Source organism: Lissotriton helveticus, chromosome 12 (genome assembly GCF_964261635.1).
Source record: "Lissotriton helveticus chromosome 12, aLisHel1.1, whole genome shotgun sequence".
NCBI classification, from domain to species: domain Eukaryota; kingdom Metazoa; phylum Chordata; class Amphibia; order Caudata; family Salamandridae; genus Lissotriton; species Lissotriton helveticus.
This window is the reverse complement of record NC_136073.1, coordinates 130,938,793-130,956,550: the sequence shown is the minus strand read 5'-3', so window position 1 is coordinate 130,956,550 and position 17,758 is coordinate 130,938,793. Positions and strand designations below refer to the sequence as shown.

General features: G+C 42.6%; 10 non-coding genes across 10 annotated transcripts; all 10 read left to right on the top strand.

Annotated features, from left to right (window-relative positions):
- Window positions 1-1,734: 1,734 nt before the first annotated feature.
- Window positions 1,735-1,816, top strand: TRNAP-AGG (transfer RNA proline (anticodon AGG)). The gene has a single exon. It is a non-coding gene; the product is annotated as a tRNA-Pro (tRNA).
- Window positions 1,817-3,464: 1,648 nt separating this feature from the next.
- Window positions 3,465-3,546, top strand: TRNAS-AGA (transfer RNA serine (anticodon AGA)). Its single transcript has one exon. It is a non-coding gene; the product is annotated as a tRNA-Ser (tRNA).
- A 2,840-nt stretch (window positions 3,547-6,386) lies between these two features.
- On the top strand, window positions 6,387-6,468 carry TRNAS-AGA (transfer RNA serine (anticodon AGA)). The gene has a single exon. It is a non-coding gene; the product is annotated as a tRNA-Ser (tRNA).
- Window positions 6,469-8,121: 1,653 nt separating this feature from the next.
- TRNAS-AGA (transfer RNA serine (anticodon AGA)) lies at window positions 8,122-8,203 on the top strand. Its single transcript has one exon. It is a non-coding gene; the product is annotated as a tRNA-Ser (tRNA).
- A 2,839-nt stretch (window positions 8,204-11,042) lies between these two features.
- Window positions 11,043-11,124, top strand: TRNAS-AGA (transfer RNA serine (anticodon AGA)). Its single transcript has one exon. It is a non-coding gene; the product is annotated as a tRNA-Ser (tRNA).
- Window positions 11,125-12,409: 1,285 nt separating this feature from the next.
- Window positions 12,410-12,481, top strand: TRNAH-GUG (transfer RNA histidin (anticodon GUG)). The gene has a single exon. It is a non-coding gene; the product is annotated as a tRNA-His (tRNA).
- Window positions 12,482-12,776: 295 nt separating this feature from the next.
- TRNAS-AGA (transfer RNA serine (anticodon AGA)) lies at window positions 12,777-12,857 on the top strand. The gene has a single exon. It is a non-coding gene; the product is annotated as a tRNA-Ser (tRNA).
- A 1,653-nt stretch (window positions 12,858-14,510) lies between these two features.
- On the top strand, window positions 14,511-14,592 carry TRNAS-AGA (transfer RNA serine (anticodon AGA)). Its single transcript has one exon. It is a non-coding gene; the product is annotated as a tRNA-Ser (tRNA).
- A 1,285-nt stretch (window positions 14,593-15,877) lies between these two features.
- TRNAH-GUG (transfer RNA histidin (anticodon GUG)) lies at window positions 15,878-15,949 on the top strand. Its single transcript has one exon. It is a non-coding gene; the product is annotated as a tRNA-His (tRNA).
- Window positions 15,950-16,244: 295 nt separating this feature from the next.
- TRNAS-AGA (transfer RNA serine (anticodon AGA)) lies at window positions 16,245-16,325 on the top strand. Its single transcript has one exon. It is a non-coding gene; the product is annotated as a tRNA-Ser (tRNA).
- Window positions 16,326-17,758: the final 1,433 nt, after the last annotated feature.

The window sequence follows — 17,758 nt, the reverse complement described above, 5'->3', positions numbered from 1 at the left end:
ACCAAGACGCCGTGCCCTGCGACCAAAAGAGACTTAAGGGCTTTTCTGGGGCTTATCGGGTACTATAGACTTTTTATCCCAAACTTCGCGGCCACCTCTTCCCCTTTGACGGACTTACTACAAAAACATGTAAGGAACTCCTTACCCAGCCCCCCCTCGGAGGTGTCTTGTAGGGCCTTCCAAGCCCTGAAGGAGGCGATCACTTCGAGCCCCATCTTGATTTCTCCAGACTTTGAGAAGCCCTTTTCCCTGGCCACCGACGCCTCCGACACTGGCTTAGGTGCGGTGTTGTCCCAGGAAGGAGCTGACGGACTCGAACACCCTATCTTGTATGTGAGCAGAAAACTACATCCAAGGGAACAGAAGTACCCCACAGTAGAGAAGGAATGCTTGGCAATACGGTGGGCGGTGGACAAGCTTCGATATTACTTGGAGGGTAAAGCCTTCACCCTGTATTCTGATCATGCCCCATTACAGTGGATGCAGAGAAACCGTTCGCAGAACACTAGGATCCTCAGGTGGTTTTTGTTTCTGCAGCCATTTGCCTTCACTGTTGTACATAGGAAAGGTATCCACAACGGGAATGCGGACTTTCTTTCCCGTATCCCTATTCTACCCGAGCGGTCGAATCCCGGTGGGGAGGAATGTAACGGGGGAGCGGGAGGTGGGCTGTCTCAGGGGGATTGGTGGTGTCCGCGCCCCGCTGACCCTGCAACCCCTTGTCCATTACAGACTGACCCGTGGAGAAACAAGCAAGACGACATAGACGCACCCGACGACAGCAGCTGCCCCTTTAACTGGACCTATGCTTCCGAAGAGGAAGCCCCGCCCCCTAACGACGTCATCCCGGCCGGAATGGCCAAAAACCAGGAAGTACTGTACGGAGGGTGTGTTTACACCCCGGGAGAGCGGAAGGAGGGAGAGAAGGCGACGAAGAGCGGAGACGAGGACGGAGAAGGAGCGGAGAACCTGAAAGGAGATCGAGGAGAGGCCGGGAGAGCAGAAGGAGAGCCAGGAGGCCAACGACCCCGTGACCCGCCGTGCCACACTCCCGAGGGAGGAGTGTGGCTGTCACAGGTACGGCGGCGTTGGGCAGCCTGGGTGGGGAGCCGGAGGGCTCACGTTTAAAGAAGTGTAAAAAGCCCTTGTTTGTTGCCTCCCCGTTGTGTGACCTTTCCCCCCCCCTCCATTCCCCCTTTCCGACCCTGTCCCTCACCTCCTATCCCCACCTACGCTCACCGTGCACTGAGTAAAGAGCGCTGTGTCTAAGCACTATCCACAAGGGTTTTCCTCACTACCCCGGCCCTCAAGGTGCAGCTCTGGGTAGAACCTGACCTAACGCCATCCCTTATTTCTGGTTTCTTTCATGTGGATGAGCTGGCCTGGATTCCCCTACTGTTCCCCAAGACCAAGACCGAACAGAATCCCAGTAAAGACAAGAACACCACCACGGAGCCCGGAGCGCCATCCCGTGACCGCCTGACACAGAGACGGAGAAGGACTTTTGTCTATAAAAGCTCTTTGAAAATAAAGCCTGCATTGCCCTCTACACCTGGTGCCTTGGTCGTCCCTTCACCCCCGCCTACATATACTCATGCAATTTTTGTTTTTAGGAGAGAATGTGCCTGCTGAAAAAAACATTATTTTTAAAAAGTGCATTGCAGAATACCAGGAATTTGCTGTGGGACACCTTGAAAACTTTCATACAGATTATTTGCACACAAATTACAGTCAGTTGTTGTGGCCGAGTGGTTAAGGCGATGGACTAGGAATCCGTTGGGGTCTCCCCGCGCAGGTTCGAATCCTGCCAACAATGAGAAACTTTTTAACATCGGCTACAATTTCAGAAGTTAACCTTTAGAATTTCTTCCATGTCAGTTTTATAAATAGGTGGCTTATTTTGGTGTCACTATTGCCCTTTCACATATTTATTATCGCTACCCCTTTCATATCTTTGCTATAACTCTCGTCCTACATTAGCGCTGGTGCAAACACTTCAAATTATTATACCCTGGCTCTCTCAGTCATACCATTCATGCACTTGAAACTTACTTTACCAATAAAAGAAGCAAATAGAAAAATAAAACAAAAGTGCTTGCTGGATTAGGCAAACACACTTCATAAAACTGCATTTTCTTTTCTATTCTCCCCGTGTTACAATCTTAACTGCTCCCTGTGTAATTTCTCTTAGCCTGCTGTCCCAGGAAGAGAATTTTATCTACAGGCTCTTTCCGTGTTTTTTTCCTAGTCTTTCTTTCCCTTTTCTTAGATTTCTAACTGTTCCTTTATGTGCTCTATTTAGGCGCCATTAATCTCATTTGAGCTCCTTGTACCTGCTGCTGTTTTCTCCACACCTCATACTGCCTTTTCCCTCTTTCTCTCTTTCTCTGAGGTTGGTGGCTACTTTCCAAAGCTTCTGATGCCCCAATGTTCCTTCATCTTGTTGTCAGACGTGAATTGGAAAAGCAACCAAATTAACAAGCCTTTACCACTCATACATGGCAGAGGTTTATACTTTAATTCAATGAGCTAAGAAAAGCGTGTTGTGGGGCCCCTACGAGCCATGGTGCTTGCTTCATCATAATTGGGCACGCAGTCATTAGCCACAGCTCTGATCAAGGGTCACTGAGGTCAGTTTCAATAATTCCTCAAAAACCTAACCATGCAGTCCCCCCTAACTGTGTAGTTATCTTGCTTTACTGCTGTTTGTGTGATTAGCTGGGAGGAGCTCACGGCAGCATCCTCCCTATAAAAGTGTAGATGGACCGCTCCTTAACTTTTCCTTGCTTCACATACAGATGGCTTGAGGAGGTGCAGGGGAGATGCAGGTCTAATAGACAGAATAGAAGATCTGCGCCAGGTGTGTTTCTCTGCATTGGTCTCCCATCACAGGCCCACAAGTGTATGTGTGATCTTTGACTTCTGGCAGTTCACAAGCAGGCGGCCAGGAAACGGTTTCAGCCTATCAACCACTGAGGAGACAAAGCCTTTGTATAAGGAATGAGGAAGCAATGAACACATTCAGCCTATCACAGGAGTTCCCTGAGTGTTTCAAATTATAAATTCTCCATGTCACTGTATGTTATTGAGCCCAAGTAGCTTGCTGTGATCGTATAGTGGTTAGTACTCTGCGTTGTGGCCGCAGCAACCTCGGTTCGAATACGAGTCACGGCATTGAGGTTGGCAATGTCGCGGCAGTTGGGTTTTTCTTTTACAGAATTACCAAATGTACCAGTTGTTTTTGTGTCTATTAAAAACAGATCCTTTAAAATATTTAAACGATCTATTGACAAATTATTTAAACACACATGATTATAAGATGTAGCCTTATTTTTGTTTTTAGGAGAGAATGTGCCTGCTGAAAAAAACATTATTTTTAAAAAGTGCATTGCAGAATATCAGGAATTTGCTGTGGGACACCTTGAAAACTTTCATACAGATTATTTGCACAAAACTTACAGTCAGTTGTTGTGGCCGAGTGGTTAAGGCGATGGACTAGAAATCCATTGGGGTCTCCCCGCGCAGGTTCGAATCCTGCCAACAACGAGAAACTTTTTAACATCGGTTACAATTTCAGAAGTTAACCTTTAGAATTTCTACCATGTCAGTTTTACAAATAGGTGGCTTATTTTGGTGTCAATATTGCCCTTTCACATATTTATTATCGCTACCCCTTTCATATCTTTGCTATAACTCTCGTCCTACATTAGCGCTGGTGCAAACACTTCAAATTATTATACCCTGGGTCTCTCAGTCATACCATTCATGCACTTGAAACGTACTTTACCAATAAAAGAAGCAAATAGAAAAATAAAACAAAAGTGCTTGCTTGATTAGGCAAACACAGTTCATAAAACTGCATTTTCTTTTCTATTCTCCCCGTGTTACAAGCTTAACTGCTCCCTGTGTAATTTCTCTTAGCCTGCTGTCCCTGGAAGAGAATTTTATCTACAGGCTCTTTCCGTGTTTTTTTCCTAGTCTTTCTTTCCCTTTTCTTAGATTTGTAACTGTTCCTTTACGTGCTCTATTTAGGCGCCATTAATCTCATTTGAGCTCTTTGTACCTGCTGCTGTTTTCTCCACACCTCATACTGCCTTTTCCCTCTTTCTCTCTTTCTCTGAGGTTGGTGGCTACTTTCCAAAGCTTCTGATGCCCCAATGTTCCTTCATCTTGTTGTCAGACGTGAATTGGAAAAGCAACCAAATTAACAAGCCTTTACCACTCATACATGGCATAGGTTTATACTTTAATTCAATGAGCTAAGAAAAGCGTGTTGTGGGGCCCCTACGAGCCATGGTGCTTGCTTCATCATAATTAGGCACGCAGTCATTAGCCACAGCTCTGATCATGGGTCACTGAGGTCAGTTTCAATAATTCCTCAAAAACCTAACCATGCAGTCCCCCCTAACTGTGTAGTTATCTTGCTTTACTGCTGTTTGTGTGATTAGCTGGGAGGAGCTCACGGCAGCATCCTCCCTATAAAAGTGTAGATGGACCGCTCCTTAACTCTTTCTTGCTTCACATACAGATGGCTGAGGAGGTACAGGGGAGATGCAGGTCTAATAGACAGAATAGAAGATCTGTGCCAGGTGTGTTTCTCTGCATTGGTGTCCCATCACAGGCCCACAAGTGTATGTGTGATCTTTGACTCCTGGCAGTTCACAAGCAGGCGGCCAGGAAACGGTTTTAGCCTATTAACCACTGAGGAGACAAAGCCTTTGTATAAGGAATGAGGAATCAATGAACACATTCAGCCTATCACAGGAGTTCCCTGAGTGTTCCGAATTATAAATTCTCCATGTCACTGTATGTTAGTGAGCCCAAGTAGCTTTCCGTGATCGTATAGTGGTTAGTACTCTGCGATGTGGCCGCAGCAACCTCGGTTCGAATCCGAGTCACGGCATTGTGGTTGGCAATGTCACGGCAGTTGGGTTTTTCTTTTACAGAATTACCAAATGTACCAGTTGTTTTTGTAAAATGTCTATTAAAAACAGATCCTTTAAAATATTTAAATGATCTAACGACAAATTATTTAAACACACATGATTATAAGATGTAGCTATATTGTACCTACTGACATAAATTATCGTTCTTGAACCTATTTGCGGTGGGGGGAATGGAGCTCTCCCCCATGCCAATCAGAATGCAGATGAATGCAGTTGCAGTTGAGTGACCTGTGTTGTGGCTGTCTAGAGGGAATGCACAAATGTAGCTGTCTCGCAGCCCAATCCAGACGTCAATTGGAGACAGGTTTTCAGGCAAATAGAGCAGTAAGTGCAGAGAAATGCTCACTCTCTAAAAATGGCATTTATAAAATAATAAAGTTAAATCCAACCTCACCAGTAAATAGGATTTATCAATAAATAAATAAAGCTTCTCCTCTCTGATATGGAATTACCCCCCAAAAAGTATAAGGGAATACCCAATGCTAACCTATGAGAGGGGCAGACCTCACAGTAGTGAAAAATGTAATAGACTGTTTGGTACTACCAGGACATGCAAACTACCACAGTACATGTCTTACCTTTTACTTACATAGCATGATGCCCCTAGGACTACCTAGGGCCTACCTTAGGGGTTAATTATATGTAATAAAATTGGAGTTTAAGGCTTGGCAAGTAGTTTTAAATGGCAAGTTGAAGTGGCAGTACACTGCAGCACAGGCACTGCAGTAGCAGGCTTGAGACAGGTTTGAAATGCTACTTCTTTGGGCGGCACAATCAGTCCCTGGGTATATGGTATACCACTTTACAAGGGGCTTTTAAGTAAATTACTTACAATTACACACATGATTAGGGAAGAAGCGCGTGCACTTCTTCAGCACTGATTAGTAGCGATAAAGTGATCAGAGTCCTAAGGCCAACAAAAAGATACAGCAAAATGCGTAGGTGAAAAGCAATAAGGTAGGGTTGAGGCAACCTTAAGAATGCAAGGTCTAACAAAAACAAACTAAGGATAACATGAGTAAAACATCAGGTTTCTCTACAGTATTTGGTGAGACAAGTGTGCCTTCTTTTATCTTCCATAAATGCAATCTTTCCCCGACCCCTTTATTATATAGCTCTTCAAGTAAAAAAGATAAAGCACTTACAAAGGAGCCTCAAATACTCAAAGATGGTAGACTTCCGTAATATGGGCCATAGACTAAAAGCAGCACGAAAACAGAGTGCTATAGGGTCCCAAAAACTTGAGTGCCACATGAGAGTATGCATGAAAGCCTATCCTTTTCCGAACTAGAGATATACTCATGCAATTTTTGTTTTTAGGAGAGAATGTGCCTGCTGAAAAAAACATTATTTTAAAAAATGCATTGCAGAATACCTGGAATTTGCTGTGGGACACCTTGAAAACTTTCATACAGATTATTTGCACATAACTTACAGTCAGTTGTTGTGGCCGAGTGGTTAAGGCGATGGACTAGAAATCCATTGGGGTCTCCCCGCGCTGGTTCGAATCTTGCCAACAACGAGAAACATTTTAACATTGGCTACAATTTCAGAAGTTAACCTTTAGAATTTCTTCCATGTCAGTTTTATAAATAGGTGGCTTATTTTGGTGTCACTATTGCCCTTTCACATATTTATTATCGCTACCCCTTTCATATCTTTGCTATAACTCTCGTCCAACATTAACGCTGGTGCAAACACTTCAAATTATTATACCCTGGCTCTCTCAGTCATACCATTCATGCACCTGAAACATACTTTACCAATAAAAGAAGCAAATAGAAAAATAAAACAAAAGTGCTTGCTGGATTATGCAAACACACTTCATAAAACTGCATTTTCTTTTCTATTCTCCCCGTGTTACAAGCTTAACTGCTCCCTGTGTAATTTCTCTTAGCCTGCTGTCCCAGGAAGAGAATTTTATCTACAGGCTCTTTCCGTGTTTTTTTCCTAGTCTTTCTTTCCCTTTTCTTAGATTTGTAACTGTTCCTTTACGTGCTCTATTTAGGCGCCATTAATCTCATTTGAGCTCCTTGTACCTTCTGCTGTTTTCTCCACACCTCACACTACCTTTTCCCTCTTTCTCTCTTTCTCAGAGGTTGGTGGCTACTTTCCAAAGCTTCTGATGCCCCAATGTTCCTTCATCTTGTTGTCAGACGTGAATTGGAAAAGCAACCAAATTAACAAGCCTTTACCACTCATATATGGCAGAGGTTTATACTTTAATTCAATGAGCTAAGAAAAGCGTGTTGTGGGGCCCCTACGAGCCATGGTGCTTGCTTCATCATAAATAGGCACGCAGTCATTAGCCACAGCTCTGATCATGGGTCACTGAGGTCAGTTTCAATAATTCCTCAAAAACCTAACCATGCAGTCCCCTCTAACTGTGTAGTTATCTTGCTTTACTGCTGTTTGTGTGATTAGCTGGGAGGAGCTCACGGCAGCATCCTCCCTATAAAAGTGTAGATGGACCGCTCCTTAACTCTTTCTTGCTTCACATACAGATGGCTTGAGGAGGTACAGGGGAGATGCAGGTCTACTAGACAGAATAGAAGATCTGCGCCAGGTGTGTTTCTCTGCATTGGTGTCCCATCACAGGCCCACAAGTGTATGTGTGATCTTTGACTTCTGGCAGTTCACAAGCAGGCGGCCAGGAAACGGTTTCAGCCTATCAACCACTGAGGAGACAAAGCCTTTGTATAAGGAATGAGGAAGCAATGAACACATTCAGCCTATCACAGGAGTTCCCTGAGTGTTCCGAATTATAAATTCTCCATGTCACTGTATGCTATTGAGCCCAAGTAGCTCGCCATGATCGTATAGTGGTTAGTACTCTGTGTTGTGGCTGCAGCAACCTCGGTTCGAATCTGAGTCACGGCATTGTGGTTGGCAATGTCACGGCAGTTGGGTTTTTCTTTTACAGAATTACCAAATGTACCAGTTGTTTTTGTAAAATGTCTATTAAAAACAGATCCTTTCAAATATTTAAACGATCTAACGACAAATTATTTAAACACACATGATTATAAGATGTAGCCTTATTTTTGTTTTTAGGAGAGAATGTGCCTGCTGGAAAAAACATTATTTTTAAAAAGTGCATTGCAGAATATCAGGAATTTGCTGTGGGACACCTTGAAAACTTTCATACAGATTATTTGCACAAAACTTACAGTCAGTTGTTGTGGCCGAGTGGTTAAGGCGATGGACTAGAAATCCATTGGGGTCTCCCCGTGCAGATTCGAATCCTGCCAACAACGAGAAACTTTTTAACATCGGTTACAATTTCAGAAGTTAATCTTTAGAATTTCTTCCATGTCAGTTTTACAAATAGGTGGCTTATTTTGGTGTCAATATTGCCCTTTCACATATTTATTATCGCTACCCCTTTCATATCTTTGCTATAACTCTCGTCCTACATTAGCGCTGGTGCAAACACTTCAAATTATTATACCCTGGCTCTCTCAGTCATACCATTCATGCACTTGAAACGTACTTTACCAATAAAAGAAGCAAATAGAAAAATAAAACAAAAGTGCTTGCTGGATTAGGCAAACACACTTCATAAAACTGCATTTTCTTTTCTATTCTCCCCGTGTTACAAGCTTAACTGCTCCCTGTGTAATTTCTCTTAGCCTGCTTTCCCAGGAAGAGAATTTTATCTACAGGCTCTTTCAGTGTTTTTTTCCTAGTCTTTCTTTCCCTTTTCTTAGATTTGTAACTGTTCCTTTACCTGCTCTATTTAGGCGCCATTAATCTCATTTGAGCTCCTTGTACCTGCTGCTGTTTTCTCCACACCTCATACTGCCTTTTCCCTCTTTCTCTGAGGTTGGTGGCTACTTTCCAAAGCTTCTGATGCCCCAATGTTCCTTCATCTTGTTGTCAGACGTGAATTGGAAAAGCAACCAAATTAACAAGCCTTTACCACTCATACATGGCAGAGGTTTAACCTTTAATTCAATGAGCTAAGAAAAGCGTGTTGTGGGGCCCCTACGAGCCATGGTGCTTGCTTCATCATAATTAGGCACGCAGTCATTAGCCACAGCTCTGATCATGGGTCACTGAGGTCAGTTTCAATAATTCCTCAAAAACCTAACCATGCAGTCCACCCTAACTGTGTAGTTATCTTGCTTTACTGCTGTTTGTGTGATTAGCTGGGAGGAGCTCCTGGCAGCATCCTCCCTATAAAAGTGTAGATTGACCGCTCCTTAACTCTTTCTTGCTTCACATACAGATGGCTTGAGGAGGTACAGGGGAGATGCAGGTCTACTAGACAGAATAGAAGATCTGCGCCAGGTGTGTTTCTCTGCATTGGTGTCCCATCACAGGCCCACAAGTGTATGTGTGATCTTTGACTCCTGGCAGTTCACAAGCAGGCGGCCAGGAAACGGTTTCAGCCTATCAACCACTGAGGAGACAAAGCCTTTGTATATGGAATGAGGAAGCAATGAACACATTCAGCCTGTCACAGGAGTTCCCTGAGTGTTCAGAATTATAAATTCTCCATGTCACTGTATATTATTGAGCCCAAGTAGCTCGCCGTGATCGTATAGTGGTTAGTACTCTGCGTTGTGGGCGCAGCAACCTCGGTTCGAATCCGAGTCACGGCATTGTGGTTGGCAATGTCACGGCAGTTGGGTTTCTCTTTTACAGAATTACCAAATGTACCAGATGTTTTTGTAAAATGTCTATTAAAAACAGATCCTTTAAAATATTTAAACGATCTAACGACAAATTATTTAAACACACATGATTATAAGATGTAGCTATATTGTACCTACTGACATAAATTATCGTTCTTGAACCTATTTGCGGTGGGGGGAACGGAGCTCTCCCCCATGCCAATCAGAATGCAGTTGCAGTTGAGTGACCTGTGTTGTGGCTGTCTAGAGGGAATGCACAAATGTAGCTGTCTCGCAGCCCAATCCAGACGTCAATTGGAGACAGGTTTTCAGGCAAATAGAGCAGTAAGTGCAGAGAAATGCTCACTCTCTAAAAATGGCATTTATAAAATAGTAAAGTTAAATCCAAACTTACCAGTAAATAGGATTTATCAATAAATAAATAAAGCTTCTCCTCTCTGATATGGAATTACCCCCCAAAAAGTATAAGGGAATACCCAATGCTAACCTATGAGAGGGGCAGACCTCACAGTAGTGAAAGATGTAATAGACTGTTTGGTACTACCAGGACATGCAAACTACCACAGTACATGTCTTACCTTTTACTTACATAGCATGATGCCCCTAGGACTACCTAGGGCCTACCTTAGGGGTTAATTATATGTAATAAAATTGGAGTTTAAGGCTTGGCAAGTAGTTTTAAATGGCAAGTCGAAGTGGCAGTACACTGCAGCACAGGCACTGCAGTAGCAGGCTGGAGACAGGTTTGAAATGCTACTTCTTTGGGCGGCACAATCAGTCCCTGGGTATATGGTATAGCACTTTACAAGGGGCTTTCAAGCCAATTAAATCTGTCAGTCAGGTATACTCCAATTACACACATGATTAGGGAAGAAGCACGTGCACTTCAGCACTGATTAGTAGCGATAAAGTGATCAGAGTCCTAAGGCCAACAAAAAGATACAGCAAAATGCGTAGGTGAAAAGCAATAAGGTAGGGTTGAGGCCACCTTAAGAATGCAAGGTCTAACAAAAACAAACTAAGGATAACATGAGTAAAACATCAGGTTTCTCTACGGCATTTGGTGAGACAAGTGTGCCTTCTTTTATCTTCCATAAATGCAATCTTTCCCGGACCCCTTTATTATATAGCTCTTCAAGTAAAAAAGATAAAGCACTTACAAAGGAGCCTCAAATACTCAAAGATGGTAGACTTCTGTAATATGGGCCATAGACTAAAAGCAGCACGAAAACAGAGTGCAATAGGGTCCCAAAAACTTGAGTGCCACATGAGAGTATGCATGAAAGCCTATCCTTTTCCAAACTAGAGATATACTCATGCAATTTTTGTTTTTAGGAGAGAATGTGCCTGCTGAAAAATACATTATTTTAAAAAAGTGCATTGCAGAATACCAGGAATTTGCTGTGGGACACCTTGAAAACTTTCATACAGATTATTTGCACAAAACTCACAGTCAGTTGTTGTGGCCGAGTGGTTAAGGCGATGGACTAGAAATCCGTTGTGGTCTCCCCGCGCAGGTTCGAATCCTGCCAACAACGAGAAACTTTTTAACATCGGCTACAATTTCAGAAGTTAACCTTTAGAATTTCTTCCATGTCAGTTTTATAAATAGGTGGCTTATTTTGGTGTCACTATTGCCCTTTCACATATTTATTATCGCTACCCCTTTCATATCTTTGCTATAACTCTCGTCCTACATTAGCGCTGGTGCAAACACTTCAAATTATTATACCCTGGCTCTCTCAGTCATACCATTCATGCACTTGAAACTTACTTTACCAATAAAAGAAGCAAATAGAAAAATAAAATAAAAGTGCTTGCTGGATTAGGCAAACACACTTCATAAAACTGCATTTTCTTTTCTATTCTCCCCGTGTTACAAGCTTAACTGCTCCCTGTGTAATTTCTCTTAGCCTGCTGTCCCAGGAAGAGAATTTTATCTACAGGCTCTTTCCGTGTTTTTTTCCTAGTCTTTCTTTCCCTTTTCTTAGATTTGTAACTGTTCCTTTATGTGCTCTATTTAGGCGCCATTAATCTAATTTGAGCTCCTTGTACCTGCTGCTGTTTTCCCCACACCTCATACTGCCTTTCCCTCTTTCTCTCTTTCTCTGAGGTTGGTGGCTACTTTCCAAAGCTTCTGATGCCCCAATGTTCCTTCATCTTGTTGTCAGACGTGAATTGGAAAAGCAACCAAATTAACAAGCCTTTACCACTCATAGATGGCAGAGGTTTATACTTTAATTCAATGAGCTAAGAAAAGCGTGTTGTGGGGCCCCTACGAGCCATGGTGCTTGCTTCATCATAATTGGGCGCGCAGTCATTAGCCACAGCTCTGATCATGGGTCACTGAGGTCAGTTTCAATAATTCCTCAAAAACCTAACCATGCAGTCCCCCCTAACTGTATAGTTATCTTGCTTTACTGCTGTTTGTGTGATTAGCTGGGAGGAGCTCACGGCAGCATCCTCCCTATAAAAGTATAGATGGACCGCTCCTTAATTTTTTCTTGCTTCACATACAGATGGCTTGAGGAGGTACAGGGGAGATGCAGGTCTAATAGACAGAATAGAAGATCTGCGCCAGGTGTGTTTCTCTGCATTGGTGTCCCATCACAGGCCAACAAGTGTATGTGTGATCTTTGACTTCTGGCAGTTCACAAGCAGGCAACCAGGAAACGGTTTCAGCCTATCAACCACTGAGGAGACAAAGCCTTTGTATAAGGAATGAGGAAGCAATGAACACATTCCGCCTATCACTGGAGTTCCCTGAGTGTTTCGAATTATAAATTCTCCATGTCACTGTATGTTATCGAGCCCAAGTAGCTCGCCGTGATCGTATAGTGGTTAGTACTCTGCGTTGTGGCTGCAGCAACCTCGGTTCGAATCCGAGTCACGGCATTGTGGTTGGCAATGTCACGGCAGTTGGGTTTTTCTTTTACAGAATTACCAAATGTACCAGTTGTTTTTGTAAAATGTCTATTAAAAACAGATCCTTTAAAATATTTAAACGATTTAACGACAAATTATTTAAACACACATGATTATAAGATGTAGCCTTATTTTTGTTTTTAGGAGAGAATGTGCCTGCTGAAAAAAACATTATTTTTAAAAAGTGCATTGCAGGATATCAGGAATTTGCTGTGGCACACCTTGAAAACTTTCATGCAGATTATTTGCACAAAACTTACAGTCAGTTGTTGTGGCCGAGTGGTTAAGGCGATGGACTAGAAATCCATTGGGTTCTCCCGCGCAGGTTCAAATCCTGCCAACAACGAGAAACTTTTTAACATCGGCTACAATTTCAGAAGTTAACCTTTAGAATTTCTTCCATATCAGTTTTATAAATAGGTGGCTTATTTTGGTTTCACTATTGCCCTTTCACATATTTATTATCGCTACCCCTTTCATATCTTTGCTATAACTCTCGTCCTACATTAGCGCTGGTGCAAACACTTCAAATTATTATACCCTGGCTCTCTCAGTCATACCATTCATGCACTTGAAACTTACTTTACCAATAAAAGAAGCAAATAGAAAAATAAAACAAAAGTGCTTGCTGGATTAGGCAAACACACTTCATAAAACTGCATTTTCTTTTCTATTCTCCCCGTGTTACAAGCTTAACTGCTCCCTGTGTAATTTCTCTTAGCCTGCTGTCCCAGAAAGAGAATTTTATCTACAGGCTCTTTCCGTGTTTTTTTCCTAGTCTTTCTTTCCCTTTTCTTAGATTTGTAACTGTTCCTTTACGTGCTCTATTTAGGCGCCATTAATCTCATTTGAGCTCCTTGTACCTGCTGCTGTTTTCTCCACACCTCATACTGCCTTTTCCCTCTTTCTCTCTTTCTCTGAGGTTGGTGGCTACTTTCCAAAGCTTCTGATGCCCCAATGTTCCTTCATCTTGTTGTCAGACGTGAATTGGAAAAGCAACCAAATTAACAAGCCTTTACCACTCATACATGGCAGAGGTTTATACTTTAATTCAATGAGCTAAGAAAAGCGTGTTGTGGGGCCCCTACGAGCCATGGTGCTTGCTTCATCATAATTGGGCACGCAGTCATTAGCCACAGCTCTGATCATGGGTCACTGAGGTCAGTTTCAATAATTCCTCAAAAACCTATCCATGCAGTCCCCCCTAACTGTGTAGTTATCTTGCTTTACTGCTGTTTGTGTGATTAGCTGGGAGGAGCTCACGGCAGCATCCTCCCTATAAAAGTGTAGATGGACCGCTCCTTAACTTTTTCTTGCTTCACATACAGATGGCTTGAGGAGGTACAGGGGAGATGCAGGTCTAATAGACAGAATAGAAGATCTGCGCCAGGTGTGTTTCTCTGCATTGGTGTCCCATCACAGGCCCACAAGTGTATGTGTGATCTTTGACTTCTGGCAGTTCACAAGCAGGCGGCCAGGAAACGGTTTCAGCCTATCAACCACTGAGGAGACAAAGCCTTTGTATAAGGAATGAGGAAGCAATGAACACATTCAGCCTATCACAGGAGTTCCCTGAGTGTTTCGAATTATAAATTCTCCATGTCACTGTATGTTATTGAGCCCAAGTAGCTCGCCGTGATCGTATAGTGGTTAGTACTCTGCGTTGTGGCCGCAGCGACCTCGGTTCGAATCCGAGTCTCAGCATTGTGGTTGGCAATGTCACGGCAGTTGGGTTTTTCTTTTACAGAATTACCAAATGTACCAGTTGTTTTTGTAAAATGTCTATTAAAAACAGATCCTTTAAAATATTTAAACGATCTAACGACAAATTATTTAAACACACATGATTATAAGATGTAGCCTTATTTTTGTTTTTAGGAGAGAATGTGCCTGCTGAAAAAAACATTATTTTTAAAAAGTGCATTGCAGGATATCAGGAATTTTCTGTGGGACACCTTGACAACTTTCATACAGATTATTTGCACAAAACTTGCAGTCAGTTGTTGTGGCTGAGTGGTTAAGGCGATGGACTAGAAATCCATTGGGGTCCCCCCGCGCAGGTTCGAATCCTGCCAACAACGAGAAACTTTTTAACATCGGCTACAATTTCAGAAGCTAACCTTTAGAATTTCTTCCATGTCAGTTTTATAAATAGGTGGCTTATTTTGGTGTCACTATTGCCCTTTCACATATTTATTATCGCTACCCCTTTCATATCTTTGCTATAACTCTCGTCCTACATTAGCGCTGGTGCAAACACTTCAAATTATTATACCCTGGCTCTCTCAGTCATACCATTCATGCACTTGAAACTTACTTTACCAATAAAAGAAGCAAATAGAAAAATAAAATAAAAGTGCTTGCTGGATTAGGCAAACACACTTCATAAAACTGCATTTTCTTTTCTATTCTCCCCGTGTTACAAGCTTAACTGCTCCCTGTGTAATTTCTCTTAGCCTGCTGTCCCAGGAAGAGAATTTTATCTACAGGCTCTTTCCGTGTTTTTTTCCTAGTCTTTCTTTCCCTTTTCTTAGATTTGTAACTGTTCCTTTATGTGCTCTATTTAGGCGCCATTAATCTCATTTGAGCTCCTTGTACCTGCTGCTGTTTTCCCCACACCTCATACTGCCTTTCCCTCTTTCTCTCTTTCTCTGAGGTTGGTGGCTACTTTCCAAAGCTTCTGATGCCCCAATGTTCCTTCATCTTGTTGTCAGACGTGAATTGGAAAAGCAACCAAATTAACAAGCCTTTACCACTCATAGATGGCAGAGGTTTATACTTTAATTCAATGAGCTAAGAAAAGCGTGTTGTGGGGCCCCTACGAGCCATGGTGCTTGCTTCATCATAATTGGGCGCGCAGTCATTAGCCACAGCTCTGATCATGGGTCACTGAGGTCAGTTTCAATAATTCCTCAAAAACCTAACCATGCAGTCCCCCCTAACTGTATAGTTATCTTGCTTTACTGCTGTTTGTGTGATTAGCTGGGAGGAGCTCACGGCAGCATCCTCCCTATAAAAGTATAGATGGACCGCTCCTTAATTTTTTCTTGCTTCACATACAGATGGCTTGAGGAGGTACAGGGGAGATGCAGGTCTAATAGACAGAATAGAAGATCTGCGCCAGGTGTGTTTCTCTGCATTGGTGTCCCATCACAGGCCAACAAGTGTATGTGTGATCTTTGACTTCTGGCAGTTCACAAGCAGGCAACCAGGAAACGGTTTCAGCCTATCAACCACTGAGGAGACAAAGCCTTTGTATAAGGAATGAGGAAGCAATGAACACATTCCGCCTATCACTGGAGTTCCCTGAGTGTTTCGAATTATAAATTCTCCATGTCACTGTATGTTATCGAGCCCAAGTAGCTCGCCGTGATCGTATAGTGGTTAGTACTCTGCGTTGTGGCTGCAGCAACCTCGGTTCGAATCCGAGTCACGGCATTGTGGTTGGCAATGTCACGGCAGTTGGGTTTTTCTTTTACAGAATTACCAAATGTACCAGTTGTTTTTGTAAAATGTCTATTAAAAACAGATCCTTTAAAATATTTAAACGATTTAACGACAAATTATTTAAACACACATGATTATAAGATGTAGCCTTATTTTTGTTTTTAGGAGAGAATGTGCCTGCTGAAAAAAACATTATTTTTAAAAAGTGCATTGCAGGATATCAGGAATTTGCTGTGGCACACCTTGAAAACTTTCATGCAGATTATTTGCACAAAACTTACAGTCAGTTGTTGTGGCCGAGTGGTTAAGGCGATGGACTAGAAATCCATTGGGTTCTCCCGCGCAGGTTCAAATCCTGCCAACAACGAGAAACTTTTTAACATCGGCTACAATTTCAGAAGTTATCCTTTAGAATTTCTTCCATGTCAGTTTTATAAATAGGTGGCTTATTTTGGTGTCACTATTGCCCTTTCACATATTTATTATCGCTACCCCTTTCATATCTTTGCTATAACTCTCGTCCTACATTAGCGCTGGTGCAAACACTTCAAATTATTATACCCTGGCTCTCTCAGTCATACCATTCATGCACTTGAAACTTACTTTACCAATAAAAGAAGCAAATAGAAAAATAAAACAAAAGTGCTTGCTGGATTAGGCAAACACACTTCATAAAACTGCATTTTCTTTTCTATTCTCCCCGTGTTACAAGCTTAACTGCTCCCTGTGTAATTTCTCTTAGCCTGCTGTCCCAGAAAGAGAATTTTATCTACAGCTCTTTCCGTGTTTTTTTCCTAGTCTTTCTTTCCCTTTTCTTAGATTTGTAACTGTTCCTTTACGTGCTCTATTTAGGCGCCATTAATCTCATTTGAGCTCCTTGTACCTGCTGCTGTTTTCTCCACACCTCATACTGCCTTTTCCCTCTTTCTCTCTTTCTCTGAGGTTGGTGGCTACTTTCCAAAGCTTCTGATGCCCCAATGTTCCTTCATCTTGTTGTCAGACGTGAATTGGAAAAGCAACCAAATTAACAAGCCTTTACCACTCATACATGGCAGAGGTTTATACTTTAATTCAATGAGCTAAGAAAAGCGTGTTGTGGGGCCCCTACGAGCCATGGTGCTTGCTTCATCATAATTGGGCACGCAGTCATTAGCCACAGCTCTGATCATGGGTCACTGAGGTCAGTTTCAATAATTCCTCAAAAACCTATCCATGCAGTCCCCCCTAACTGTGTAGTTATCTTGCTTTACTGCTGTTTGTGTGATTAGCTGGGAGGAGCTCACGGCAGCATCCTCCCTATAAAAGTGTAGATGGACCGCTCCTTAACTTTTTCTTGCTTCACATACAGATGGCTTGAGGAGGTACAGGGGAGATGCAGGTCTAATAGACAGAATAGAAGATCTGCGCCAGGTGTGTTTCTCTGCATTGGTGTCCCATCACAGGCCCACAAGTGTATGTGTGATCTTTGACTTCTGGCAGTTCACAAGCAGGCGGCCAGGAAACGGTTTCAGCCTATCAACCACTGAGGAGACAAAGCCTTTGTATAAGGAATGAGGAAGCAATGAACACATTCAGCCTATCACAGGAGTTCCCTGAGTGTTTCGAATTATAAATTCTCCATGTCACTGTATGTTATTGAGCCCAAGTAGCTCGCCGTGATCGTATAGTGGTTAGTACTCTGCGTTGTGGCCGCAGCAACCTCGGTTCGAATCCGAGTCTCAGCATTGTGGTTGGCAATGTCACGGCAGTTGGGTTTTTCTTTTACAGAATTACCAAATGTACCAGTTGTTTTTGTAAAAT